The following is an 8273-nucleotide window of genomic DNA, read 5'->3' on the forward strand; positions in this document are numbered from 1 at the left end:
CTCTGGCCGGCGCGGTCTCATCCCCGCGCATCCTATATGAGCGCTGGCGCCAGCTGGCCGCGGCGCCGCAGACGGGCCGGGGCGCGCAGGGCCGGCGGGGCGGCCGGGACAGCCAATCCCGGCAGCCGATCCCGCCGCCCCACACCGCCCCCAGCCGCACCCCCGGCCCGAACGGAGCCGGCCCGGGGAGGGGGGGAGCAGCGTGGACCCCCCTCCTCCGCCTCCTGCCCCCCCGCAGCATCCTCCGGCAGCGCCGAGGGGGCTTTCCCTGCCTGGGAGCTGCACGCCCCTGTGGGGCGGGGACGGAGAAATGGGGGGGTCCCGCCGGGGTGTGCGGGGATGCGGAGGGGCATGGGCCTATGGCTTGGTGCGGGGGGACCAGAGCGGGCGATGGGGCCGGCTCCGCCGGGTGCTGTCCCCGACCGTGGCTCCCAGCGCGGCCGCCGGGATGCCCGGGGAGAGGGGGATGGAAGTCGGCACTGGGGAGATGAATACGTTAAAATTCCCTTAAAGCAGGCACAGCAGCGCGCAGCCGGGAGCAGGACTAACCCCAGCGTGGCTGTTCCCATCGTGTTAGTTTGAAATAACTGTCTGAATGGGGAAATAAATAAATTTAAACCAAATAATTGCGCTGTTCCGCGGAGCCCCGCAGGGTGAGAAGAGGGAACGGGGCCTCGCCTGGCAGGCGGCGGCGAAGGGACGGGTCCTGCCCGGCTCCCCCTCGGCTCCCGGGGCGGCAGCGCTGGGGCCGGGCCCGGCTGGAGCTCGCTGGAGGCTGCCGCAGCGGGGAGCCGAGCCGAAGGGGGCCGGGGACCGGCTGCGGCCTCCTCGACGGGGCTGCGGCGCCGAAACCCCGCGTGTTCTGCTTCTCCCCTTAAAATAAAATTGAAAAACCCCACAACCAAACCACCACCAGCAGAACCCTCCAAAGACTCAGTTTTAACATTCGCAGTTACACGGGAACCGGGGCAGAGGCGCAGCTCGGATCAACAGGCGTTTTCCGCGGACTTGGCGGCGCAGCTCGTGTTCTGCCACCCCCAAAGGTGCGGACAAAGGCACCCGCTTTTGGGGCAGAAAATTATATTATTATTAATACTAATAACAATGAGAAAGGCAGAGGTTGCCCGCGGGCCGGAGCGCGGCCGGGCGCTGTGCGGCTCCCGTTCCCCGGCGCTGCTTTCGCGGGAAATGGGAGCAGCAAGTCCCGATCCCGTAAGGCTCCGAGCTGGACCCGGGGCGAGGGAGCTGCCCCTCACCCGGGAGCGGGCAGGGGGGAGCCGAGCGCGGCCCCGCCGCCCCCCGGCAGCGGCTCCAGCCCGACGGCGCGGCCGGGGAGGGGGCACGGGAGCCGGTCGGGGCCGGGCCGGGGCCCAGCAGGGGGGCCCGGAGGAGGAGGAGGATGGTGCCGGTGCTGCCCCGGCCGCCCCAGTCACCACGACGCCGGGGCTCTGACGTCACCCGTCACTGCCAAATTCGCCAGGAAATGAAGTTTTTTTTTTCTTTTTAATAATAACAATAATAATAATAATGATGACGGCAATAATAATAAAACTCCTTTTCCTCGCTGCCGAGCCCGTCTGGCCGGAGCGACGCGGACTCCCTCCATAGTTATTCCCCCACCACCATCACCCCTTGTCCCCTCCAAGCATCCCCCCAGCGGCACCCCCAGCGCTGCCCCCGGAGAGGTGAACAGGCAGCGCGGCCCGGGATAGCGTCTGCGGAGGCTGGGGCTGGGGGAGCCGGCTCTGCTCCCCCTCTCCCAGCATCCTTTCTTCTTGCACCCGGAGTCCGGGCTCCCCAAGGCCCTGCCTTCGGGGCTTGGCGGTGCCCCTCGCCCCCCGCCGCTGGGGGGGGTGCCAAGCAGCTGATCCGGGCGGCAGCTCCTCGGCTGGCTGCCGGCCGCGGAAGGGGCGGCGGAGCCGGCTTCTCTCCAGCCGGGCTCGGTGGTCGGGGCAGGCCGGGGGCAGCGCTGGCGCTGGGGGGGAAGCGGAGCCGGGCCTTGGGGTGCCCGGGCGCCCAGGGCCGGAGGTGCCAAGGAGGAAAGGGAAACAAAGCAATAAAAAAAGAAAGAAAAAAGGAAAGTCAAAAGCGAGAGAACCCGGGAGCTTTCGAAAAATCCGGCTTCGACCTCCGAAGCGATTTTCTTTCTACAAGCACCAAAACCCCCAGAAATGCACTCAAATATCCCCCACAAAGGAATTTATTCTTTTTTATTTTCCGAAGGAAGGGTGAGTATGAACTGAACGCGGCCGGTTGCAGGTCGGTCCCCTCGGCGCCTCGTTGTCCCCACAGCCCGAGGGCTGCAGGAGCCGGGGCGCGCCGTGGCCACGATCCCTGCCGGAGCAGCCGGGATCACCCCGGGCCCGGCCGGAGCGGGCCCAGGGCCTCGCTATGCCCTTATTAATCAATATGGCTGTTTAATTACTGCCCACTGCCACCAGCATGGGGCCGCGCTAGGTTTTTTCTTGGGGGGGGGAGCGGGGTGGGCTGTTTGTTTTAAGCAGGTGATAAAATCGCAGTTAACGAGCTGATAATTCGTTCGTGTTTGTTTTAAAAGACAAATTGTAAAGATTAATCAGGCGGTTTGATTTATGGCGAGGCAGACCCCGGCGCTGCCCGGCCGGGGCTCCCTGAAGCCCCTGTCTCGGGTTACCGGGGGCCGAAGCGAAACAAAAGGGGGCGAACCAGCGGCAGTAGGCGGCAGCTCCTGGGGCCGGGTCCTGCCATCTCCGAGCCGGAGTCCGGCGCCTTTCCTCGCACCCCCTCCCTCTAAATCCCTCTGTAACTGAAGGACCCCTTTATCAGGGATGGGCGATTTCAGATGGGGAAGCGGCTGAATTCCCGCGGGAGGTTTTCCTCCAGCCGCCTCCCAGGGTTTCACTTGATTTTATTTCGCTGTTTCTATCGCCGCCGCTTTCCCGGCCCCACTGTCAGCTTTCACCGACCCGGCCGCCGCTGCGGGCTCGGCCGCTTAATGCCCCGGCGGTTAATTGAATTAATTCCCCGTCGGGAGCAGCAGCAGCAGCAGCTCCGCACCCGCGTCCCGGTGAGCAGCTCCCCCACAGCCCTCTGGGGAGGCAGCGGGTCCGGGCATTAACTCCGGTTTATTAACTTCATTTTGTTATTCCCGTTGCATTTCTCTTTTTTTCGGTTTTAATCAGGAGCTTTCCCAGCTCTGGAATCACAACTGGTTATTTTGATTTGATTGACAAGTGATGTCATATCGTTAAGGGAGAGGGGGGAGACGACAACATGTTTTAGCAACAGTTAGGAGCTCGGTGTGATGGAGTTGACACCTACGCCGGGGCAGAGGCGAAGGCAGAACCCCCCTTTCCCCATCCGCGCACACGGAATTGGGTTTATTCCTTTTGATTTCCCTTTTCTCCCTATTCTGGGTGCTCGGACCCGCGCCGCCGGGAGTGGCTGGGCTGGATCCTGACCCCCCGCGACACTTCCCTCCAGACACCTTCTTCTCTGGTGTATGTCGTTGGGTACAGTGTTTTGGGGAGGGGAAGTTCTGGCTTTCTGCCTGGTTATTTTATTTCGGTGTTTTCCTCCCTCTGGTCTTGTCTCCGCTTCGCTTTGCTTCTCCCCCGATCCCCCCCCCCCCCTCCGAGCTAATGGCTGCTAATGGGGCTATAAAGTGACACAGTTACCTCCTAACCGCGAGACCCAATTTGAGCTGCGTTAAAGGAAAAAAATGAAAAGGGAAAATTAAAGAAAAGGGAAATTAAAAGGAAAGGTAAAGAACAGGAAAATAAAGGGAAGGGAAATAAGAAACAAGGGAAATAAAAAGAGAAACGGCTCTGGGAATAAATCATGGAATACTTAAATTGTTGTTATATTTAAACAGCGGAGGAGCCCCTCTCTTCCCCCATCCCGCAGCCAGTTGCTGCTGTCCTGGCCACCCCGAAATCTCCTTCACCTGCGCTTTGTCCGAGGTTCCTCCCCCGCTCCCCCGGCTGCGAATAAAGCGGAGGAAAATGCTCGAGTGCCCCCCGCCTGCCCAAAACGACGGCTTTTGTGCGAGCTCCCGAAGCCGAACGCGTGCGGGAAGCGTGAGGGGCTGCACAGCCAGAAGAACCTATCACCATTTATTTTCAGGCGCTACCAGGGAAGATTTCGTTCGCCGCAGCTCGGTTTAATTTTATGTGTATTTTTTTCCCCTTGCAAGGTTATTTCGGGCGCAGCTGGTGCAGGAAAGGGGCCGTTCCTGCAGGTTTCATTTGCTTCCTCGCAGGCAAAACTTCGCTGGGGAGGGACGGAGCCCGAAACGAGCAGCGGGGCTCGTCTCACCCGCGTACTGGCCTCGGCTGTTTTCCCCCTGCGAGCCGCGGGGCACGGACCAGGCCGGCATGGGACTTCCGAGGGTAAAAACTGTATTAACTGATTGCTTTTAATAAGGATGCTTCAGGGGAGAGGAACCCCCGCGACCGAAACGCGCATCCAGCTTGGAGAAACAGCTTTTCTTATTGAAATCGCCTCAAATCCAGGCAGCTCTGCTCTTGGGTGCTTCTATGTATTTTCTTCTTCCCCCCCCCCCCGCCCCCCGCCCCTCCTTGCCTTCCAGCCCCAGCATCCCAAAGCAAAAGGAGGATAAAGAGGGGAACTTTGCACATACAACAGCAAAAATCATGCAAAGCCCCGTAAAGCTGCCGCACGGGACTGGGACGGGCGGGCTGCGGCGGGCAGGTGCAGGGCCGGCACAGCGAACCCGCATCTCCCTCCGGTTTTCTTTCTTTCGCTTTTTTAATGCCCAAATCTGCCAACAATGGGGCGAGGGGACGGGCCGCGGGTGCGGGAGGGGGCGCGGGCTCTGCACACCCGGGCTCCGGGAAGTGCCTGCCCGGCCGCCCCGGGTGAAATGCAACTTTCCAAGATGGAGATTTAAATAATTACCCGGTGACAATGGGGAAGGGAATAAAACCCAACAAGCCTCAGACGTGGCCCCGCTCCCCGCAGGGTGCCCGTGCAGGAGCGCTCCGGTGCGCCCGGCAGAGCCCCCGCGGAGTATCTGAGCTCTGCACCGGGCCCGGCCGAGGCTGCCGGGAGGGACCGGACGTGCCGGGGGCATTTATTCGTTCTTTACAGAACCGTGCCCTGTTTGTCCCCGGGGAAAACTGCCCCGAGCGATGTGCTCCAGCGGCGAGACCCGCATCCCGGTGCGCGGCGGCGGAGGAGGCGCGGTGCCGGTACGGCATCCCTGGGGCCGCGCCGAGCCGCGCAGCCGCATCCCCTTACCTCGCCTTTCGTTGTTCCTCAGGTTTCTCTCCGTTTTCCGGCCGGTGCCTGGAAAGCGCCGGTTCCGCTCTCCCGCGGGGCCGCTCCGCGGAGCCTCCCTCCCGCCTGCGCCGGTGCTCGGCGGCGGACGGTGCGCGGGGCTGCCCGAGGTGCGCGCTGCGGAGCGGCTGCAGTTTTCGAGCTGAGCCCTTGCTTCTTTTTTCCTTCCCCCCCTTCCCTTCCTCCCTCCCTCCTTCCCTCCCTCCCTCTCTTTCCCTCTCTCCCTTCTTTCCCTCCCCTTCCCTCTCTCACTCTCCTGCATTCAAGGATGGCACAGCGAGCCACTGTGTATTTATGTACATAATAAGGCAGCTCGTCCCCTCCACTTCATTTGCATCATTACAATATCTGTACAAGCACATCACATTGTCTGTTGCTTGCACCTTTTGTTACGGTTGCTGTCACAGTCTACGCGACTTGACTTTCATATTTTAAATGAATTGATATTATACCAACAACACACACTCGCATTCCAGGCACTGGGAATCCGGCTCCGGCTGGCTCCCGAGCCGCTCGCTTCTTCCACCGCCTCCAAGGAAGGTGGGGTGAGGGGAGCCACTTTGCAGGATCAATTATTCGTATAAATTATTCCTATTCGTATTAATTTGGTTTCCACTCCCGTGCGAGGGGAATGTTTGGGGGTTTCTGGATTTATATTTTTCCTTTTTCGTATTGGCCAGCCTGGCTTTCGTATAACCTCGTGTTTCTTCTCCCCCCTCTCCCTTCCCAAACTCAGTCTTTCGGGCTATGCACCTGCAAGTAGGAGAAGCAGCGGAGAAGCTGAAAGAGGCGCAAGCAGCTATTTCGCCAGGAATCGTTGTTGTAGCTAGGAAAGTAACGGTAAAACACACATAGGAAAACCAGCCAGAACGAATGGGTTTGGAAACGTTTGCGCTCCCCAGCCCCGGCTCTGCAGTCCTCACCTGACGGGTATTTTGCTCCCGGTGCATGTGTGTGTGCGGGTCTGGGTTGGGGGGTCCCCTCGCCAAGCGCCCGGTGTTGGGATGGGGTGGCGGGCGCCGGGGTGGGCCGAGGGGTGCAACACGAATCTTCGGGGGAGAGCGGGGGGTACCCCCTGCCAGGGGCTGCAGGGAAACCGTGTTAATGGGGAGACAAAGGCCGGACCGTCCTGTGGGGGCCCTGCGGGAGCGGGGCATCGAAATATGGTGCGGGAAGCGAAGGAGAAAAGTTTCGCGGGAGGCGGAATTATCATCATAATGGAGGTAAAAATGTGAGCAGGAGAAAGGCGGCTGGGGAGGGGGGATCCCATTCTGCTGGCATTTTCTGTCTGTCTTTGTGATATGGTTGGGGGAAAAAGGGTCCTTGATATGCGGCAGATAATTCTTATCAGCCCCACGCAGCCCATTTCCAAAGTAAGTGTTTTAATTACTCCTCCTGTATTACCCTTCATCCTCTGAGAGGAGATGCATCACCAGATTCATGCGGGGAGGGGGGGAATACAAAAGAATGCGGTATTAAAATAAATACACATATACATATATATATATATCCCCCTGTCTTTCCCTTGTGCCCAGGAAGAGGGAGACGCTGCCGCCAGCCGCGCCTGGGATCGCCCCTGCACGGAACGACTCCAGACCGAGGGATCATCGCTCGGGCGGAAAAACTACGGGAAAAGCGGGGTTTGAATCCTGCAGATAGTTCCCCGCGCGGGGACAAACGAGGGCGGCAGCGCCGGGGCTCGGGGGGGCTGAGACCGGCGGAGCGCGGGGCCCCGCTCGCCCGGGCTGTCCCGGGCTGCCCCGGGCCAGGGCCATCCACCGAGTGCCACCAACGGCATTGGGGCCGGAGGGGCGCGGGTGCGATTTGCCCCTCTTTCCCACTGGAGGAGAAGGATGTTTTCCTCTGCTCTTTAGCTTTCCTACTAAAGATGTCATTTGAAAGTCTGGGAGGGAAAGGGGACCGTGCTCTGCTTCTTCCACGGTAACAACCGTATTCTGCATATCGAACAATACAACAGACAGTGGGAAAAGCTGAAACCCCCCGAAAAAAAAGAGGGGGGAGAAAAAATTAAAAAAAAAAACAAACTTTTCAATATTGATTTAAAAAAAGGGAGAAAATTTTAAAAGAGAAGAAGCAGCAGCAGCAGCAAGGAGAATATAAGCTCAGCAGCTCTCCAGGTTTGCTTCCTTATTATTACTATCCAGGGGTAATTTTTCATCTCTGCTAGCTAATCTTTGTTCCTTGTGAAGATAATGAATAGCCCAATCCTTATCTCCTGGGCTCCTGGAGGCTGCTGGAGAATGGGGTTGAACAGGGTTGAAAATTGGTTCCAAAGTGCTGCTGAATAAATGGTGTTCCTTATCTCTCGCTTCCAGATTATCGGAACCCTTTCAAAACTCACACAACAAATACAGCCACCGCATCTAATGCATCATTTACCAGAGCAGATCTCCGCGTTTGATCGGCAGATAGGCAAAATCTATGTATTCCTTGCTTTGCTTAGTATGCATGGACGCGGGGCTGCTCTGCAGGCGGTGCCCCCGGCTGGACCCGGGACATCCCAGAGGCTCTCGGCACAAACGGGTTTTGCTGTGGACGTGGTGGAGTGAGGAGAGGGTTCCCTGGCTGCCCCCGCGCCGGGGCAGGGTGGGTCAGCACCGCGGTTTGCGGGGTGCTGCCGTGCACTGGGGGTTCGGGGTTGCTCCGCTGGGGAGCTGGTGGATTTGCAGGAAGAATGGAAGAGGGAGAGCATCGTCGTGGGCACCCGCTGGTGCTTATGTTCACTCTGCACTCACAGTCGCATTCACCCGCACCCGGGAGCTGCTCCAGGGGTTCCGAGTTCCCTAAAGCCACTCTTAGGCTCAGCGGTGCCCGATCGAGCCCGAGCCCTCGGCACGCTCAGGGTCCAGCTGGTAAAACCTCCGAGGCTGTGTCCCCCACAGTCCTGTCAGCGCAGCCGGTCCCTGGGTCCCCGGGGCTGCGGCAGCTTCCAGCCCTCCCGTGGGTGTTGGGTGACCCCCACATCCCAGCTG

General features: G+C 59.7%; 1 long non-coding RNA gene across 1 annotated transcript; it reads left to right on the forward strand.

Annotated features, from left to right (window-relative positions):
- The first annotated feature begins 5560 nt into the window (after positions 1-5560).
- Positions 5561-7297, forward strand: LOC117436685 (uncharacterized). The gene is made up of 2 exons (XR_004550025.1): positions 5561-6224; positions 6816-7297. It is a non-coding gene; the product is annotated as an uncharacterized lncRNA (long non-coding RNA).
- The last annotated feature ends 976 nt before the right edge of the window (positions 7298-8273 follow it).

This window comes from Melopsittacus undulatus, chromosome 9 (genome assembly GCF_012275295.1).
Source record: "Melopsittacus undulatus isolate bMelUnd1 chromosome 9, bMelUnd1.mat.Z, whole genome shotgun sequence".
In the NCBI taxonomy this organism is placed as follows: Eukaryota; Metazoa; Chordata; class Aves; order Psittaciformes; family Psittaculidae; genus Melopsittacus; species Melopsittacus undulatus.